Source organism: Pinus tabuliformis, chromosome 7, assembly GCF_031772625.1.
Source record: "Pinus tabuliformis cultivar Carrire ecotype Pingquan chromosome 7, CPIR1, whole genome shotgun sequence".
NCBI classification, from domain to species: Eukaryota; Viridiplantae; Streptophyta; class Pinopsida; order Pinales; family Pinaceae; genus Pinus; species Pinus tabuliformis.
The window spans coordinates 767450255-767472070 of NC_142293.1; the positions used below are offsets into that span (position 1 = coordinate 767450255).

Sequence of the window (21816 nt, forward strand, 5' to 3'; positions counted from 1 at the left end):
TTTTCAAGGATTTGGTGGTGTTCTGGGTGTTACTATCTGGCTTTTAAAGCATATTTTGAATTTTGATAGAAACTTTTGCTCTCCTCCAACATATGAGATCTTATATTATCTCCATGTTAGTCTATTACATCGATGGGGAATGCCTGTCCTTTAGCCCCTCTCCACAGTAACTCATTACGAAATCCAACTTTAAAGCCGTTGCATGGTCCTGTATTTCTTTTTGCATGATTGCAGTCTTGTGTTACCTAAGCATAGTTGCACAGTGCATAGATGTATGCTTGGATGTTAATGATGAGAGTTATTAAAGTATTTATTGATGATAAGTGATCGCTAGCCTGTATGCATATGATATCATTTGTGTACTGTGTGATTGGTATCCATAAAAGGATATTAATGACGAAAGACAAGTGTTTATTGATGATAAGTGATACCTAGCCTCTATGCATGTGATGTCATTTATGTGTATTTATTAACAGCTTTAGAATTAATTGGATCATGTTTGTTTGGTAATTGTACAAGGGAGTTGGTGCACAATAAACTGTTCATGTTTTTTCCCCAATATAATGCACATCCTAGGGAAATCCACTGGGCACTCTCCTTCGTTCTGAGGATGGTAACCAGGTGAAATCCGCTAGTTGCAGTTTTTGTCAACCTAACCCAAGCAGGGATATTGAGTAAGGCCCACAATAGTCACAGAGGCAGCCAGCCTAGTTGTCACGCCCCTACACCTGCGGTGATCTTCCAACCGCTTGTAGCGAGGTGCGGCACCACCGGGCGCTTTCTTTTTAACAATACTAACACCCGTGGACTACGCCTACTTCAACATGAACATACTTAACTTATGTTTTATAACCAAGTAACAGCATTATCCTTTATACTTTAGTGAAGACCATTCTCAATTATTAACCATGTACAATAAACCGAGAACATCAACAATAATCAAGTACAAAGGGAGGGGCAACTCCCAGAAAGTCTGCCCGACAATTTTATTATATCAAGAATATCAGATTTTACAACAAGTGTGTCTTGGCTGAACCAAGTCTCACACTTAACCAATTTTTACAAAAGACAGGCCACCTGCCTTTTACAACATTTTATGCACCTTTGCATAAGAAGGAGTGCTCACCCGAGCCACTCGACCTTCCCACCAAATCCTGCATAAAACCGCACACAACTCCCACCTCGGCACGCTTGCCTTCACCCAAACCGCACTTAAGTCAAAACTGCACCTTTAGTAGCACTACGCATGAGGTATGCGTAGTCTACCTTTACCCCTGCTGTTTTACCCCTATGCATATGAGAGATGAGCGAAGATGCTTATTCCAAATGAGCTCGAAGTTCATTTATTTATATGCATCTTACGTATGTTTTAAGGGGGGTGTGCAGCCCCATGGCCGACCCCACCATTATGCCCATACGCCACATGTCTCCATTCAACAAGTCGGCCTTCACATCCTTTTAATTTTGCATATAAACCTTTCGTTCAACACTTAGTCGAATTTCCGTGTGCGCTCACCCGCCCGTCGTGCAGACCCCCCCCGCCTGTCGTGCAGACCCGCCCGCCGTGCAGCCTCGCCCGCCCGCCGTGCAGCCTCGCCCGCCCGCCGTGTAGCCTCGCCCGCCTGTCGTGCAGATCCGCCCGCTGGTCGCCCGCGCCCGCCCGTGCGCCCGTGCACGGTGACTTTGCCCCACGCCCGTACCCAAGGACCTTACATCCTCCTCCACCTGAAATCGTTGTCGTCCTCGACAACATACCATCTCGGTAGCTCTCCACCAAGATCATCATTCATCCAGGATGTCGACCTTACACAAGGCAAACATCCTTGCAACATATGTAAAGACTCTTTCTCCACTATGTCTCGGCCTAGTGACCACTGCCACCAAGCTCCCCATACCAAAGTATGTATCTCCATAATCCATGCTCAGGTCCATGGAAACTCCATCCATCTCATCTGCAACATGTCATGATGCTTGATGCCAAGCCATCCCTGCATCATCATCCATACGTGTGCCTCCTCAACGTGAAGAGACCATCTCATCAAACCGACTCTTGATGTGCCCCATTCAGGTCCATGAAGCCCTCTCCATCATCTGCAATGTGCCATCCTCAAGTCTTCAATCAACTCTCGATGTGCCCCATTCAGGTCCATGAAGTCATCTTCATCATCTGCAATGTGCCATCCTCAAGTCCCCATGTCACACTAGCAAGTCCTCCTACATAACATTCTTGCCCTAGCACTCCTCTTTGGATGTCCCTTGACATCTCTACAAGTGCTTTCACACAATGTCCTTGCATAGGTCTGCCATGCTCTCCAACCTGATGTCCATGACTAAGTTGCCCATGTAGTCCAACCAAGTAGACACATCACAACATCTGACCATCCCATCCAAGTCTTCAACTTTCGGTTTAGTGAACTCGGTCACCCAACCATCTCATCATCATCATGTCATGAGTCCCTTCACCATAGCTCCTCCACCAAAGTGTCCACCAAGACTACCTCTTGGTCTCGGCCATGAGAAGTCCACCCAAAACATCACAAGTGTGTGCCCTCCTCTATCTGTCCATGAGTCATGCCGAGCACTTAGCCAATTCTCCATGTGGCTAAAGCATGACCCAATCCTCCACAACGATCATCATGTTCCTCCCTTGTCCCGGGTCCTTGCACCTTTCATCATAAGGTCACAAGTAACCCCAACAAGCTTTCCAACAACTGACAATCCTTGCTTCTCCATACAAGGTTCCATCATAGTCATCCATGGTGAGATCCTCACTAGCATTGGCAAACTGGCTTTGCCCTTTCCTGCACACGGTCCATCTCCCATATGCCCAAATGAAACACAAGTATCAATACTTACTTCATCATCATGAGGCTCCTCCATGTGAGTGACCTCATCCATCCATGTTGACAAACTGCACGATCCTGGTTCAACTTGATCAGCCTCAAGTTCATCGTCCATCGTAGTCATGTCTGCAACATCTTCACCACAGAAGGGGACAACAATAGCCTTGTTGCCCTTCAAGAATTCTTGTCCAAGTATCACATCGAAGTCATTCATCTCCATCACTATGAAGTCCAACTGACCTTTCCATTCTTTCATCTGTACAGGTACATCGTATACCAAACCTGCCACCTTAGCTCTAGAGTTTACTGCCTTGACCTCCATATTAGATGTCAGCCCAGCCTCTTTTGGTAACCGTGTTGTCATAAAGTTATGTGTAGCACCTGTGTCTACCAGAGCTTGAATGATCTTGCCATGAACCATCAAGTCTACGAAACCCAGACTATTCATCCATGATTTCTCCATAACCTTATCTGCATCGGCTTCACCTGTCATCAATTTCCAAGTGTCCTCACACTTGCTCCACCAGCTCCTGACCGAGCTCTGATACCAACTGTCACACCCCTACACCTGCGGTGATCTTCCAACCGCTTGTAGCGAGGTGCGGCACCACCGGGTGCTTTCTTTTTAACAATACTAACACCCGTGGACTACGCCTACTTCAACATGAACATACTTAACTTATGTTTTATAACCAAGTAACAGCATTATCCTTTATACTTTAGTGAAGACCATTCTCAATTATTAACCATGTACAATAAACCGAGAACATCAACAATAATCAAGTACAAAGGGAGGGGCAACTCCCAGAAAGTCTGCCCGACAATTTTATTATATCAAGAATATCAGATTTTACAACAAGTGTGTCTTGGCCGAACCAAGTCTCACACTTAACCAATTTTTACAAAAGACAGGCCACCTGCCTTTTACAACATTTTATGCACCTTTGCATAAGAAGGAGTGCTCACCCGATCCACTCGACCTTCCCACCAAATCCTGCATAAAACCACACACAACTCCCACCTCGGCACGCTTGCCTTCACCCAAACTGCACTTAAGTCAAAACTGCACCTTTAGTAGCACTACGCATGAGGTATGCGTAGTCTACCTTTACCCCTGCTGTTTTACCCCTATGCGTATGAGAGATGAGCGAAGATGCTTATTCCAAATGAGCTCCAAGTTCATTTATTTATATGCATCTTACGTATGTTTTAAGGGGGGTGTGCAGCCCCATGGCCGACCCCACCATTATGCCCATACGCCACATGTCTCCATTCAACAAGTCGGCCTTCACATCCTTTTAATTTTGCATATAAACCTTTCATTCACCACTTTGTCGAATTTCCGTGTGCGCTCACCCGCCCGTGTGCGCTCACCCGCTCGTGTGCGCTCACTCGCCCGTCGTGCAGACCCGCCCGCCTGTCGTGCAGACCCGCCCGCCGTGCAGCCTCGCCCGCCCACCGTGCAGCCTCGCCCGCCGTGCAGCCTCGCCCGCCGTGCAGCCTCGCCCGCCCGCCGTGCAGCCTCGCCCGCCTGTCGTGCAGACCCGCCCGCCGGTCGCTCGCGCCCGCCCGTGCGCCCGCGCCCGCCCATGCGCCTGTGCACGGTGACTTCGCCCGGCGCCCGAACGCGCCCGTACCCAAGGACCTTACACTAGTGACTTGACACTGCAACCTCTTCGTTAATTCACAGCACTCAAATTGGTGATGGTTGTGGTTGTTGGTGACCTAATTTGGTGGGGACATTGTGTGAGGCTTGCAAACTTTTGCTCTCCTCCAACATATGAGATCTTATATTATCTCCATGTTAGTCTATTACATCGTTGGGGAATGCCTGTCCTTTAGCCCCTCTGCACAATAACTCATTGCGAAATCCAACTTTAAAGCCTTTGCATGGTCCTGTATTTCTTTTTGCATGATTGCAGTCTTGTGTTACCTGAGCATAGTTGCACAGTGCATAGATGTATGCTTGGATTTTACCTGAGTTATGAATTTTGTTATGAATTTTGTATTAGGGTGTCTGAAGATTTGTGTGGTAGTTACTTCACCAGCTACTGTGTGTTTGGTATCTTAAAAGGATGTTAATGATGAGAGTTATTAAAGTATTTATTGATGATAAGTGATCGCTAGCCTGTATGCATATGATATCATTTGTGTACTGTGTGATTGGTATGCATAAAAGGATATTAATGACGAAAGGTAAGTGTTTATTGATGATAAGTGATACCTAGCCTTTATGCATGTGATGTCATTTATGTGTATTTATTAACAGCTTTAGAATTAATTGGATCATGTTTGTTTGGTACAATTTGGTAATTGTACGAGTTAGTTGGTGCACAATAAATTGTTCATGTTTTTTCCCCAATTTAATGCACATCCTAGGGAAATCCACTGGGCACTCTCCTTCATTCTGAGGATGGTAACCAGGTGAAATCTGCTAGTTGCAGTTTTTGTCAACCTAACCCAAGCAGGGATATTGAGTAAGGCCCACAATAGTCACAAAGGCAGCCAGCCTAGTGACTTGACACTGCGACCTCTTCGTTAATTCACAGCACTCAAACTGGTGATGGTTGTGGTTGTTGGTGACCTAATTTGGTGGGGACATTGAGTGAGGCTCGCAATATTCAGAGGAAGCCAGCATGGGGACATGATCACACAACCTCTTGCTTGTAATTCACAATGTTGATTTTTGTAACTTTAGATGCGTTCTAGCCACAAAACTTTGTGGAGAGGCTAAAATACATGTATTCTCCAAAACCCAGAAATCATTTTTGGAAATTCCATCTAGAGACGACTTAATTAAAATAATTAATCTTTTTTAATGGTGCCTAAGTCTAAACTTAGGAAAACTGATTAATTAAAGGGTATTAATTAAGTCATGGTGAGAATCTTCTAGAAGAAGACATGGATCGATTTCTAGTTAATCTTAGCCATCGATTATGTTTTAATCTTGGTCGTTGAAGCCTCAATGAGAGATTATAAGAAGAAATTCGATGGGGGTTGGAGAACACACTTGAGGAGCAAGGAATTCGATATTGCTGGGAAATCGAACTCTAGAGTAGCAGCTGTGTGTTGTTGGAGGTGATTCAGTAGTTTCGAAGCAGTGAGAGAGGGGCAGGGATAGTAAGGCCAGAAGGAAGTTTTTCCAGTCTGGTGAGTGCATAGCAGAGAGACAATGTACTCCACAAAGAGGTTGACGCAGTGCAGAGCTTCAGAGGGAGATCTATATTTTGCTGAGGAGAAGTCGAGATTCAGTGGCAGGAGCCGGAGTGGGAGCCCGAAGGCCAGAAGATCGAGTTTCTAGAGTAGTAGCTGATCAACAGAGTGAGAGAGATGCTAGTCCAAGCAAGGTTGACGCAGATCTGCATAGGGTGGCATAGAGGCAGCAAGGAGCAGCTCATCTTGAGCTAAGATCAATGTCGGATCACCGGTGGAAGTGAGATTTTTCTCACTAGACTTCTGTTAGTCATTTTCTCTGTATGGAAAGCTAGATTTGAGCTTCCATAGATTTGTACTCAGATTTACTACTGCATAATAATAAAACCCTCAGCTGTTGCACTAGTTTTCCCAAGTTGGGTTTTTCCAGGGACATTGGTCCAAAAATAACGGTGTATTACTGTGTGTGCATCTATTCTTCCAGTGTTTTTATTTCTTTCGCAATATTGTATTTGTGAAGGCTGCAGTGTATATGTTTTGATATTTTTCGTAGGAAACTGCAAATAATTTGTTTGATTAATTCAACAATTAAAAGAAACATTATCAGTTGCTGTAGTTGGATTCGGGCTCACCGAATTTTCACATGGTACCGGAGCACAGATCGTAAGCCGGAGAGCTCAATAGCTGAAGAGGAAAAGGAGGTTCGAATTTTTGCATAGGCAACAATTCGTAACCCCAGAGGTAATGCAATCCTTTGGCTAGGAGGGTTGAGTTTTTGAGGAAGGATCTATTTCTCTGAGAGAGTCGACAAAGAAATTAGATTTTCTAGATCAGAGGTAGAGGGAGAAGCTATATTTTTTCTTGCAGAGCAGATCATAAGTTGGGACGCATATTTTGCCGCAGTTTGCTAGTGCAAAATAGCGGTAAGAGGAAGAAAGAGCAAACACTCTTGGAATTATTTCTTCAGGGGACTTCTAGCACAAAAGTTCGATTTTTCCTAGCAGAGCAGCAGTAGTTGTGTGCAAATTTTCTCACTCCAGAAGGGAGTGCGAATAGCTGGGTAGCAGCTGCGCAAAGAAGAAGAGGAGAAGTTCGACATTTTTAGAGAGATGGCATTAGTAGGGTTGAGAGATCAAGATCGGTTGGAGGGAGCCTCCAACTATGTGATCTAGAAGGCTAGAATTTTCTACCTTCTAGATGAATATGATCTCAAGACTTATATCGATAGTGTGGTAGCTGTACCCGCAGATGCAAATCCACTTAAGAAATACAAAAAGGAAATGGCGAAGGCAAAGAGGCTAATTCTTGATGGGGTTCGAGATCACGTGGTGTTTCACATAGCTGGCAAAGATACTGCCCGACAGATGTAAGAGGCACTTGCTACGCTGTACGAAGGATCTTCTGAACAACGAAAGACCTATCTTGAGGAGACGCTGAGATACATGAGGATGCATAAAGGGGAGCGTATAGACCCCTTCCTTACTAGGCTTCAGGATGTCTGGGACCAGCTGTCTTCAGTAGGGTTAGTGCCCCAACCTACAAAATTGGTACAGTTAGCTCTGAACAACATTTCCGAAGAATGACAAGTTTTTGTCCAGAGTATCATGGGCAGAGAAAAACTGCCAGATTGGGATCGTATGTGCGCTGATCTACAACAGGAGGAGATGCGGTGAGATCTGGTGAAGAGGACTATCAATGGTAGCAACGACGATAGTGGGACAAAGCAAGTAAAGGAAGAGGAAGATGTGGACCTCGCATCAAAGGGGTAGCAGGGGTAGCACAGGAGGAAGGATATTTCCAAGGTGAAATGCTTAAGATGTGGTGAGCTTGGCCAATGCAACACTCAATGTGCTCTCATAAATAAGGACAAGGAGGAGAAGCAGGATTAGTAGGTTGCATTCGCTAAGATCGACAAGCTGTCCTCTAGATTGGAGGAAGAGTTTGCCATGATCACCAAGATACCTCCAGGAGAGAGGTGGGGTGATTTGGTTTTGTAGCCCTAGAGAGCTACAGGATGGGCAGGATTCTTGAGGAGGTCCACCTCATGAATCAATACCTTGTTGCGAGAGCCCAAAACATGTAGTAGCAGGATGGATCAGTGGCAGTTGGTGCAGTTAGGTGCGAGAGTGACATATGTAATAGCTAGTAACAGGTCAGATACTAGGCATCGCAGTGCAGAGTTGGCAGCAGTGCAGTTGGCACAGAGCAGATTCAACAACAGTGCAAAGGTTTTAGTGACAGCGCAGAGTCTAGCAACAGTCGGGACTCAGGTGACAGATGCATCATACTGACCACAGTTGGTTCAATATTTTGGATGTTTTTCCGTTGCAGTTGTTGCAATTGCAACAACAACAGATGGAGAGGGAGTTGCAGTGTTGGTAGCAGTTCAACAGGACCAATAGCAACACAGATGCAACGTTTATCAGAGTTGCGCAGTAGTTGGTGGGTAGCAGCAACAAGACATCAACATCGTAACAAGAGGTGGTGCAAAGATAGGGTGTTGCTTCAGCAGGTTGCAACACTAGAACACATTCCTCGCTAAGAGGGAGTTGATTTTTGTAGCACTAGATGTGTTCTAGCCACGAAAATTTGTGGAGAGGCTAGAATACATGTATTCCCCAAACCCATAAATCGTTTCTGGAAATTCCACCTAGAGACGACTTAATTAGAATAATTACTTTTTGTTAATGGTGCCTAAGTCTAAACTTAGGAAAACTGATTAATTGAAGGGTATTAATTAAGTCATGGTGAGAATCTTCTAGAAGAAGACATGGATTGATTTCTAGTTAATCTTAGCCATCGATTATGTTTTAATCTTGGCTGTTGAAGCCTTAACGAGAGAGTATAAGAAGAAATTTGATGGGGGTTGGAGAACACACTTGAGGAGCAAGGAATTCGATGTTGCTGGCAAAATCAAACTCCAGAGTAGTAGCTGTGTGTAGCCAAAGGTGATTCAGTAGTTTCGAAGCAGTGAGAGAGGGGCAGGGATAGTAAGGCCAGAAGGAAGTTTTTCCAGTCCGGTGAGTGCATAGCAGAGAGACAACATACTCCACAGAGAGGTTGATGCAATGTAGAGAGGCAGCGCAGAGCTTCAGAGGGAGATCTGTATTTTGCTGAGGAGAAGTCAAGATTCAGTGGCAGGAGCCGGAGTGGGAGCTTGGAGGCTAGAAGATCGAGTTTCTAGAGTAGCAGCTGATCAATAGAGTGAGAGAGACGCTGGTCCAAGCAAGGCTGACACAAATCTACATAGGGTGACGCAGAGGCAACAAGGAGCAGCTCATCAAGCTAAGATCAGTGTCAGATCACCAGTGGAAGTGAGATTTTTCTCACTAGACTTCTGTCAGTGATTTTCTTTGTATGGAAAGCTAGATTTGAGCTTCCATAGATTTGTACTCAGATTTATTACTGCATAATAATAAAACTCTTAGTTGCTGCACCAGTTTTCCCAAGCTGGGTTTTTCTAGGGACATTGGTCCAAAAATAAAGGTGTATTATTGTGTGTGTGCATCTATTCTTCCAGTGTTTTTATTTCTTCCGTAGTAGGGTATTTGTGAAGACTACAGTGTATATGTTTCGATATTTGCCGTAGGAAACTGCAAATAATTTGTTTGATTAATTTAACAAATAGAAGAAACATTATTAGTTGCTGCAATAGGATTCAGGCTCACCGAATTTTCACACACAACACTCGACCACTCAGGCTAACCCACCAGGCTAATAAGTTATTCATGTTGTGATAGAAATGCTAAACATTTATAAAATCTCCAAACAGCAAATGCAATCAAAATATCATTTTTTTGACATAAGATCTCATATCTCTGTGTCATCTGTATTGAAGTTTTGATTCATGGATATGCAACACAGAAACATCTGATTCTAAAGACCTAAACCTACAGCTGCAGCCATAAAGATGCTGAAACACCAACCAAAACTTTGTATTTTCAAAAACTAAAATTATAGAATGATATATCAGGCCAAGAGACATTGCGTATCTGAAAATAATGATTACAAAATGGTCAAATACAAAGAGAGAAGCACTCTAGGGAGGTGGGTACTCTCCTTGCTTGAGTTTTCTTTCGTGTTTTTTAACCCTCTCTGCTTCTCACAAGCATGCAGGTGGAGGATAGAGAGACATCAATGTTAGAATTTCTCAAACCCTCGGTGACCAATGAGCTTATGATCTCAATAAATAAAACTTGCTGAATTTTATTTTAAAACAGAAACAAAAATTCTGATCACAACATTTTCACACAATAGCTGGAAATTAAACAGCGGAAGCAAATAAATTTCCAAATACACAGACAAATTTTTACTGCCCTTCCAATCTGTTTTTCATTAACTTTTTCAAAACTTACAACCCCAAGTGTATCTCTGAAGGCCTCAAACTTCCCTTTTACTAAGGGCTTGGTCAGAATATCACCAACCTGCTGATCCATGGGAATATGCTAGACATTCACAAATCCCTTCTGAATCTTGGCTCGAATGAAGTGGTACTTGATCTCTATGTGCTTGAGCCTTGGATTTGTCATGGAAGCCTGGATTATCAGAGAGTTCGATACTACTTTGATTATCACAGTAGATCACCGTAGGATTCAACTCTCTATCAAACAACCCTACAACTATCTTGTGAACCCAAATGGCCTCACAACTCGATGTACTCACTGCAATATACACTGCCTCTGCTGAATTGAGTGGCACAAAAGTCTGTTACTTTGAGGTGCTCTTCTTGTCTGTTGCATTGCTTGCTAAATTTGAGTCTCTATACCCTGCAACTTCACTTCACCATCTCCAACATACCTCAGACCATATTTCACTGTGCCCCTTGCATATCTGAGCACATGTTTTGCTACTATCCAATGCTCCCGCCTTGTTTCCACCATGAACCAACTGAAGGTGTTCAGTACAAAAGATATAGGTGGCTTGGTGTTGACTAAATATATTAAAGAACCAATCAGTTGCCTTTACAATGTGGGATCCAACAAATCTGAATCTGAGTCGTCACCTTCTTTAGATTGGTGACCATAGGTGTGGTCATAGGCTTGCAGTGCCATAGGTGTGGTCACAGGCTTGCAGTGCCATAGGTGTGGTCATAGGATTGCAATGCTCTATCTGAAATCTCTTCAGGATCCCAACTGCATACTTCTCCTATCTAAGAAAAATCTCCTCTAGTTCTTTCCAAACTCCAACGGTCAACCCCAAGAAGTTATGAATCAAGTGTTAATTTTTAGGGCTACATTGTTCTTTGCTGTAGATAATTGCATTTTTTAAAACTTTTTCAACATTTTCACATTCACCCCATAACATCATATCATCATTAGCAATTATGTAGAGAGAACAATAACACCAACAATGCAGCAAAACATTAAGGAACAACATAAGAGAAGCATACACAATAGAGACATTAGGATTTTGGTTGTAGACCACGGCAAAACCCCACAAGGGGGAAAACTCATAAATTGTTAAATTGTGTAGCTTGGGAGGTACTCCACAAGCCTAGGAGTTGGGTTTGTGAAGTTTGGTCACAAAAGGCTTTGTGGCAAAGAACCCAAGTAGAGGGGTTTTAGACCCAAGATGGGGTTTAAAATCTAAAAGAAATTAAAAGGAAAATTAATATTTCCTAAGGTCCAAGTGGACAAAACCCCTAGATCTAGAGGGTTCCTAAGAGGCCTAAGGGAAGGCTAGATAATGAAGTGTGAGAGGCATCATTTGATCATGAGGCTAGAGCAATGTAGCCCTACGTGGAGGCCGAGCTTGAAGGCCAAGTAGGGTTGCAAGGGAGGCCGAAGTCATCCATCTAAGTGGAACGTATCCAACAGGGAGACAATTTGAAGAAGACTGCAACCCTAAGGAGCCAAAGAAAAAGGGACAAGTTTTCCCTAGCTTTGTTTGGTTGTGTAGGAGTAGTTGTTGGCTGAGTTGTGAAGTGATATTTTGGGCATGCGTAGGAGTTTTCTTCTGTGGTTTGATTGTAGGAAAGATCCGATCCCAAGATGAGGATTGAGACCCCTATTAACAACATTTTGGAGGGTCGCATGCCTAGGTTGCTAGAGGGAGGAGGGGCCGCACAAATTTGTGGATCAACACAGTCAAAAGGAGGATCTAACACAGGGTTTGGAGGTTTAGTTGTAGGCCAAGTTAGGGCACTTCTGTGGTAGACACAAAATCCCTAGAAAGGGAGGTTGTAACCTCAAAAATGTGTCCAGATTCGCCATTGCAAGGAGATGGATGGGTCTATTCTAAAGTATTTAGAACAACATAAGTAAAAAGCCCTAGTTAGGGCAACATTCTAGCATTATCAGTCCATATGATGTACCCTAAAGTCTGCCTCATGAGCCGCATATAGATGCCATAATAAATTAAAGAAGGATGCCATAGAAGGCCGAATTCAATGTGCTAAATGAAGGAGGATAGATGCATATTTGGGTAGAATGAAAGACAATTGGAAACTTAGTAACCCAAGTTTTGTCAGCGAAAATGTTCCTCTATATCTTGTCAAGGTGCACCATTTGATGAGGTACTCATAATTTCTCATCAACATAATCATTGTTCACATAATATCCAACTCCGATGATTTCTTGTCCTTGGTACGAGCAAATCAACGATAACATAGTAACCCCAATGATGTCTTTTTTTAGGAATCCAAAAATTCCCAATGGAGATCTTTGGGGAAAACACTGCAACTGCTAAGAAGTGTAGAGCATATGTGACTTTCTGGGCTACATGTGTCAGCTACATGAAAGGTATCGTCAGCCTTGCAAAAGGTCTGAGGAAGGTGAAAAACTCATATCTTATTATTGTTGTTGTCTTTCCAAATGTTCCAAAAATTCATCTCTTGCAATTATGCAGACATACACTACGTTTGTATGCTCAATATCGTCTCCCTTAAGATAAGAAGCAGTTGGTAAGTGTGTTTAAGTATTTTGGAATAGTCAAGGGTGCTCCTTGTGGACCTTGTTGAGTTGTCGCTAGCTGTACTCCTTTCTCTTTAGAAAATTAATAATATTCAAGGTTGTGTTCCTTATTTTCTATATTTTGGTGTTCATGTTGTGAAAAATTCTGAATCTAACAAACTAAAAATCCTATTGCAGAAAACTGATTACATCACCTACTTGTATTCTTCATTTAATAAGCTATTTTCAGAAATGTTCAAAAAATATTAATATAAATACACTACAGCCTACACCACTATATAGATCAAGAACTAAAAAATAAATGAGACAATCATGCAAAGGACACACTTATTTTTGGACTAAACATCCCCGGAAAAACCCAATGTGGGAAAACCGGTGCAGCAACTTTGAGGGTTTTCTATTATTAAGCAGAAGTTTTGAATATAAATGTTGGTTGCCCTCTCGGTAAACCAGTGACAGAGAAATACAATGGCGGAAAACCTGAGTGAGTTTTACCTCACTTCACCTGGCAGATTCCGGCTGATCTGGCTAGCCCCGGCTACAACTGCGCTGCCCCTTCGCAGTAAGTGCGTGGGCTTGCGTGGAGCTCTCCGAGGCTTTGCGTCAGCACTTCTGCCCACTGCATCAGCTTTCTCGGCTGTTCTGGTAGTTTGCGACTTTCTGTGTGGAAGGTAACTCTTCCTCTGCACTGGCCCTCTTGGCTCTGCGTTTAGGCTGCGTGGGCCCAGACTGGCCCAGCGTTAGCTCTCCCGGTTACTGCGTTGCCTCCACAAGTTTCTCTCTGCCTCTCTGTCTGTATTCCTAAACTAAGAGTTTTGGCACCTCAAGGATCCTGCCCTACATGTAGTCCTCCCGACTACAGCTCAATATTGTCACACCTCTTCTCTAGAGATGCATGAGCACTCATGGCGCAATTCTCATCCTCGTCCTCTTTGTCAGCTTTCGCTGGAGCAGCCTTTGAGTCAGACTTCTCTTCCTTGCCCTTATTCCGAGGGCGCTGAGTGGCGAAATGACCCAGTTCTCCACATCTGAAGCATCTGACTTTTGATATATCTTTCTTTTTCCTCTTCTGCTGCCCTTGCTATCCCACTGATGTGAGAGTTGCATCCTCCTCTTCCTCCTTGGCTCTGATCCCTTTGCCGTTGCTTCCCGCCTTGGTCAATCGTCTGATCTCTTCCTGTCGAAGAGCTGCCCACATCTCCTCCCAACTGGGGAGAGAAGCCTTGCCCAAGATGCTTTGGACAAAGGTTTCCCAGTCTTCAGTGACTGCATTCAGGGCAGTCCTGACCATGAATTCAGGATTTGGTGTAGACCCTACAGAAGTTCGCCCTCGGATCCCTTTCCACTGAGAAGGAAGGGATCGATTTCTTCTCCCTTCTACATCTGATATTGTCTCAGCTGGCTCTCAAGCAACATCTTTCATTGAATGGAAGTTCCCTCGTACAAAGTGGTCAAGGCCTCCCACATTTCCCTTGCTGTGTCCTTCTCAACAATATGTGGGATCACATGATCTTTGACCCCATCCAAGATCATGCACTTCGCTTTTGCCTGAGCCTCCTCGTACTTCTTGAGAGGATCAACATCAACCGGAACAACAACCGTCTTCAAGGCATAATCCTTGATGCGATTTTTGTCCAAAACTGCCAGGATCCTGGCCTTCTAGATGACAAAGTTGGATGCTCCATCCAACCTGTCCTGATCCCTCAGTCCATTAACTGCCATCTCTGCTCAAATGAGTGTCAAACAGGTTTTCTTCTCCCTCTTTTGTTGCTGCCCCAACAAAACTCGGATCTGGATTTCTTTGGCGTTAGAAATCCTCCAAGGAACTAGCTCTCTCTGAAATTCGATTTCCTTCACGAAAATCCTACTGCCAACAACTGTCGAACCACCCCTCTCTGATCTCTCTTTTCTGTTGCTCAACACTGGATCTAGATTTCTTGGCAAGAAATCTTCTGAGAAATTGATTCCCTCTACTTTGCTTCTGCCCCACTAGGTATTGTTCTGCACCAACAGAATCAACACCCCACCAACAAGTCTAGATGAAATCTGCGCTGCGCCTCTAGCCCCTACAACTGGTAAACTGAGACTCAAAAGTCTTTGCGCTGGCCCAACAATCACGACGCTGCCCTTTGCAGCAACAATGTTACACAAACAGGCTGATGCAGGCTTTGTGTGAGCCTCCCTTGGTGATTGCGTCACCCCTCCTCTTATGTCTTGGCCAGAAACTGCGCTGTCACTCGGGATAGCTGCCTTCGGACACAAATTTTCTTCTGTTCTTTTGTCGATGGCCTCAATCCTCCTTGATCTGCAATCGCTCTAATACCATGTGAAAATTTCTGAATCTAACAAACCAGAAATCCTACTGCAGAAAACTGATTTACATCACCTACTTGTATTCTTCATTTATCAAGTTATTTTCAGAAATGTTCAGAAAATATTAATGTAAATACACTGCAGCCTACACCACTATACAGATCAAGAACTGAAAAATAAATGAGACGATCATGCAAAGGACACACTTATTTTTGGGCTAAACGTCCCTGGAAAAACCCAATGTGGGAAAACCAGTGCAGTATCTTTGAGGGTTTTCTATTATTAAGCAGAAGTTCTGAATACAAATGTTGGTTGCCCTCCCGACAAACCAGTGACGGAGAAATATGAGGGCAGAAAACCTGAGTGAGTTTTACCTCACTTCACCTGGCAAATTCCGGCTGATCCGGCAGCAAAACTGGCTAGCCTCGGCTCCAACTGCGCTACCCCCTCGCAATAACTGCATGGGCTTGTGTGGAGCTCTTTGAGGCTTTGCGTCAGCACTTCTGACCACTGCATCAGCTTTCCGGGCTGGTCTGGCCGTTTCCAGCAGTTCCTCGACTTTCTGTGTGGAAGGCACCTCTTCCTCTGCGCTGGCTCTCCTGGCTCTGCATCTAGGCTGCGTGGGCCCAGACTAGTCCAATGTCAACTCTCTCGGCTACTGTGCTGCCTCCACACGCCTCTCTGTATATATTCTCGAACTATCACTGCCCCTCAGTTGCAAGATCTCCCCAATCGATTTCCCTTCTGAGAACTCACCTCAGAAAATCGATTTCCTCAATCTCTCTGTGTCTTCTCCACTGACCCCAATCCTCCATTTATACTTTTCCTGTTGAGAAATCAATGGTCGAGATTAAGTCTCTAATCAACGACTAAGATTAAATTAGACTTGATCTTCTTCTCTTAGAAGCTTCTCACCCATATTTTCATTAATACCCGTTAATATGTTTAATTTTCCTAAGTTTAGACTTAGGAACCCCATTAAAAATATTAATTATTTTAATAAAATACAATCCAGGTGGAATTTCACCATACAATTTCTGGTTCTTGGAGATCTCATGTGTTCTAGCCCCTCCACAAAATTTCGGAGCTAGAGCACATTCGATGTTACCCAAAAATCAACACGTCTTCCATAAAAGGCCTTAAGAAAATCCGCTACAGATTTTGGAGTGGATTTGATTCTTTAAGACAGACACTCTTGTGCATGTTAGAGGAGAACAACACAAAACCTTGACACGTAGTCGTGACGACCAAAATTGTGGTGCTCGGCTAGGGACTACTCCTAGACAAATCTTTCTGTCCCATCACGGAATTCACAGTCGCTTGTTACATAATTTAGAAACATTTTATATTCCTTCAGTCTACTGTTTGCTCCTCACTTCGTTGTAGGACTTATAGGTTGAAAATCATTCTGTTGTTCAGGAACTGCAATGGGCTACAATGGAGACGTGTCAATTGAGCATGCAAGGAAGAGATGTTGGGCATTGGTATTGAGTTTGTGCTAGCCAAGGATGCCATCCTAGGACTCCACTAAAGGTTTGTAGCTGTGATGAATACAAATTGATGTTGTGGTCTGAGAGGTGGACGTGAACCCCAAGATTTTGTGAAGTAAAACAATGGTGTTGACTTTTTCGCTTCTATGGCAATGCTCTACTAATGGAGAAGGCCACAAAATGTGTGGATCACCAACTCTAGGGACAAAAATGTATGGTAGCTCTGATACCACTATTAAACTCACGTAATGGAACACATGAATTAGGTGGCGTTGACTTGAGGCTTTTCACCTTCCTCTCAAGTGAATACGCCAAATTTACATAACGCAAAAGGATTATGTTTCCAACAATTTAATTGTATTTTTACTTAGTCTCCAAGTTGTGTGGATGACAAGTCACTTTTGAGTGATTCATTTGGCTAAAATTAAGGAACCATCATAGATCTATCTTAACTCTGGTTCTACCAAGTGTCGAGAGGTATCGAATCTCTCAAGATGCAAACCTCTTTCTAAGTGTAGAACTTGATTTGATTCCTCTCAACTCTTGGTAGATTTAGAGTTAAGATGGATCTATGCTGGGTCTTAATAATATTATTTATATTTATATAAATTTACATCTCTATATGTAAAAATATTCTTATTTTTAATTTTGTTACAACCATGATACATACAAATGCATATATATGTGCTTGGCATTTTTTTTGACATGTTTTATAATTTTATTTTTTAATGTGACATGGATAGCATTTATTTTATATGTAGTAGTTTAGAAAAAGAGTTTACTGTAAATTTTAAGTTTTTATTTGCTTATTAATTAAATTTAAATATAAGTTTTGAAACATAATGGTTATGGATATAAATCATTATTTTAATTTATATGGTGAAATGGATCTTAATTTATAGCTACTATTTATATTTTGTAAATATTTTAGATTCTTATATATAGAATATTCTTATTTTTAATTATATGTTTATTAATTAAATTTATCAAGTTTTTATATGTTTTAAATATCATGATTACGAATATGAATCATTATTATTTAAATTTACTTTAATGTGATGCATATTATCAAAAAATTGTTTGTAATATTATTAATAAAGACAAAATTACAATATAACAAATTGAATTGAGACAATTTATTATTTTTATTACTTTTTACTTTTTACTATTTTTTTAGTTGAGTTGACATTATGTTTTATTATTATTATTGTTTTTGGATATGATGCTTCATTTTATGGGCACTACAACATCTTCTATATACTAGGTTGTAGAGCATGGCTTGGCACAATAAAGAATGAGGAGTTGTTAGCCTCATCTATAAAGGACCTCCACTCATTCCAATTTGTTGTGAATTGTTGGAGAACTTTTTTGAAGCCGTTAATAGAAGATTTTTATTTGGTGTTTTCGTGTCAACTCCCTTGATGTCTCTATACGTTGATTATATTCTTGGTTCATTGAAATGGATGGTTCAAGACTTCTACTAGCTAGCAAAATCGATCCATTGAGGGGAAAATGTTGTTACTTGGAAGGAGGACGCCTAGGGTTTGTTACTCACATTCTACTTGTTGTGGTAAGTTTTGCCTTTACTCTTCTTGAGAAGGGTTGTAGTATTCTTTTCAATTCCATTATTGATTTTGTTAGTGAAGGCCATTCCCTTTGATGAAACTTTTCTTGTTTCATAACTTGTCTTGATTAGACAAGGGATTACTTGGGTCTTTTGTACCTTAATCCCTCATTCTAATCCATAAGCATAGAAATGCCAACTTTGGAGGGCATCTTACTTCACCTTGTAAGCGCTAAGTGTGGATAAGGAATTTACTCCCAACAACAAACAAAAAAGAAAAGAAAAAGAAACCCCAAAAATCCTATTTTTTATTTTATTTTATGTCATCTAAAGTACAAAATACAAAAAGCTATAAAAAATAATTTGTTCATTGTTTAGTGCAAAGTTAATGGGTTCTTTTCATTTTCTAAACATCTTTTTCCAAGGGTTTATGGTAAATTGTTTACTTTTAACCTTAATTTGGAAGTAGCCCCATGGATTTGTGCTTAAAGGTTTTATGTAACATCTTGTGGGTTGATTTAAGGATTTTAATAAATCTGGAAATGAATTTAGGGTTGATTTAATGAAGCCTTAAATCTAGGGTTTGTTCCATAAATATGCATTCTAACCCTACCCCAACACTTATTTGATTGTTGGATTGTTATTTGAGATATTTTTACACATTCTAATGGTGAAATTTATCTTCCAAGTGGTTTACACTGCTTAAACTTCCATGTGGAGAATTTTGGGTAAAACCCTAGGGGGATTCACACCCTCTTTATACAAGTTTGTGCAAATTTCAGATTTATTTATCTTTAAACTTGTATTTTATCATTGCAGGGCTATTTTTACATTTATATTTCATTGCCCTAGCCAAGGCATCCAAGATCCATCATTAAAATTGCCTCTAAGCACTCTTAGTGGCTTTTCCTCATCCAAAATCTGCTTTTTCTACGTTTTCTATGATAAATCAGATTAAGGAAAGTTTGAACAGCAGCCAGCTAGTCCAATTTGTAGCACATAATCAAGAGGTAACCCTATAATATCATTTGTCATTGGTTTGTGCAATTTTACATCACTATTGGACAGTGATAAGTGGTGATTGATGCCCTAACTCTTCAGTGAAAATTTTTAAGGTCTTTTTTCATTGGAATGACATTGGTCTATCTAAATTATATTGATGTGTTTGTTGAAGTGAATTATTTAGTGTCTACAACGAAATACTTTGCAAATTGGAGAACTTGTTGTTGATGCTTGATGTGATCTTTCACTGATGAGATCAATGATGAAAGATTTACTTGTTGTCTAAACGATAACAAGTGGCGTTATCGTTTAAAATTTGGAGAACTTGTTGTTGATGCTCAATATGATCTTTCACTGCTTGAACCTTTTTCTTCTTGATATGTCCTTCTATCTCTGGAGTTTGAGGAGTGGTAATTTCTTCCAATCCTTTACAAGATATGGTCGGATTCATTTCTTAATGCTCGATGTGATCTTTCACTTCTTGAACATTTTTCTTCTTGATATGTCCTTCTATCTTGATAGTTTGAGAAGTGGTAATTTCGACCAATGAATTACAAGATATGGTTGGATTCATTTCTTCTTTCTCGATGTGATCTTTCACTTCTTTCACATTTTTCTTCTTGATATGTCCTTCTATCTTGAGAGTTTGAGGAGTGATAATTCTTGCCAATGCTTTACAAGATATGGTCTGATTCATTTCTTCTTTCTCTGGGGTGGGGTCTTGGCGTATATCTTCTTCTTTTGATGTTTCTTGATCCTTTTCTTCCTCCTCTTCATATTCTATGTAAAATAATTTCTTCTCAGCACACTTATGGCCTTTAGTGCATTTGCTATCACAATTGTAACAAAGCCCTTTTTCTCTTTTTTCTTCCAATTGTTGTGGTGTAACCCTTGTAGGTTGTGGAAGGCTAGGAGAAACAACACTTCCATCTTTATAGTTGTGAGGGGTGTGCTTCCTGGTTTCCATAATTTTTCTTTCCAATATGTCACAAAGCCCTTTTACTCTTTCCAATTGTTGTGGTGTTGCTCTAAAGGTGTTACTCTTTGTATCTTCATAATGTGCTATCATTTCCTTCGTGAAAATTGACCACGTAACAAGTTGTTTATGAGAACAAAGCCCTTCATACCATAAAAATTGATCTGGTTCTAAATATGAAGATGCAATACATACCTTTTGTAACAGTGGTACACCATGTCGATCAAAGTATTGCTCCATCTGAAGTATCCAATTTACCGGATCCTTTCCATCAAACTTCCTCATCTTGCTTTTTCTTGATTTTAGGAGCTTGATCTTGAAACGACTGTAACTCTGTACTTTCGGATCTTTAAGTTTTGAAATTGCGACCTGTGCTAGCCCTCTGTGTCCTATTTCTAATGCCACCAGTCTGAGCCCAATTGGATTCTCTAATGAAGAGTTATGCCAAATCTCCCACAGTGACCTGATTATAGACTAATTCAGTAGAGCGAACTTGTACAACGTGCCACGTGTCCCTATTTTGACCTTTGGCTCTGAAAAATATATACAAGAAACTACAGTCCGTCCTCTTTCTGTACCTTCTTACGAAATTTCAATCCGATCCCCAGAGAGAAAGTTATGATGATTTTCCCTAGGTCACCTGTTTGGAATGTAATTCAGGAGTCTGCAAAAAGACCGACTTCCTCAGATCATGTCTCCGCAAATATAGTGCGAAAAGATCTGAAATTCGGACCCGAGATTTAGCACAATGTCTTCTCAAATGGGTTTTTTTTTTAGCTTCTGAAACGTCGCAGAAAAAGAGTTATAGCGAAAATTCCACGATGACCTGTTGGGAGCAGCGAAACCCTAGAATCCAAAGCTCTGATACCAAATGTTATGAAACCAGCTCAAGAAAAAGATAGAAAAGATAGATCAACGCCTTAGAATTCAGCCTCTTCGAGGGGGCAACCTCCTTTACATTACATAAATGAACAATTCTTGGATGATACAAATGAAAAGACCTCCTTTTTATATATAGGAGTCCAAGGGGTCATAACATAATCAGAGCCGACATAACAATAATAATGTAAGGGCACAATAATAACAATAGTGGGCTTCTATGGGACACAATAGTAACAATATGGGCACTACATGGGTACATCAATATAATAAGTGGGTTGTACTAATAACAATAAGGGGTTACACTAGTAGTATAGGGGCCTAACATGCAATGATGAAAGATTTCCTAAAACTTTTAGTATATGTGTCGGTGCGCTATTTAAGATCAAAGGATCACTTGCGGGAAATGATGTTACCATCTCTACCGATCCTACTCAAAATAATAATTATGTTAGTACTAGATATGCTAACCAATTAGTGATTCCTGAATCGAATATAATTGAAACGAATTTTGTTGACTCAAGTGACAAACAATACGACATAAGCTAGGAAACCGGATTCGTCCTAAACCCCCTGCGAATCCCGAATCCGGCGAATCCGACACGATTCGGTCCGGATTCGTGTCCAAATCACAGGACACGTCGTGTCCGAGGGCGTGTCGCGATTTTCAGGGGCGTGTCGCGAT

General features: G+C 41.6%; 1 protein-coding gene across 1 annotated transcript in view; it reads left to right on the forward strand.

Moving 5' to 3' along the window:
- The window catches only part of LOC149249808 (uncharacterized), a 202716-nt gene that overhangs the window by 88446 nt on the left and 92454 nt on the right, over positions 1-21816 (forward strand). The gene's annotated exons all lie outside the window — the stretch shown is intronic.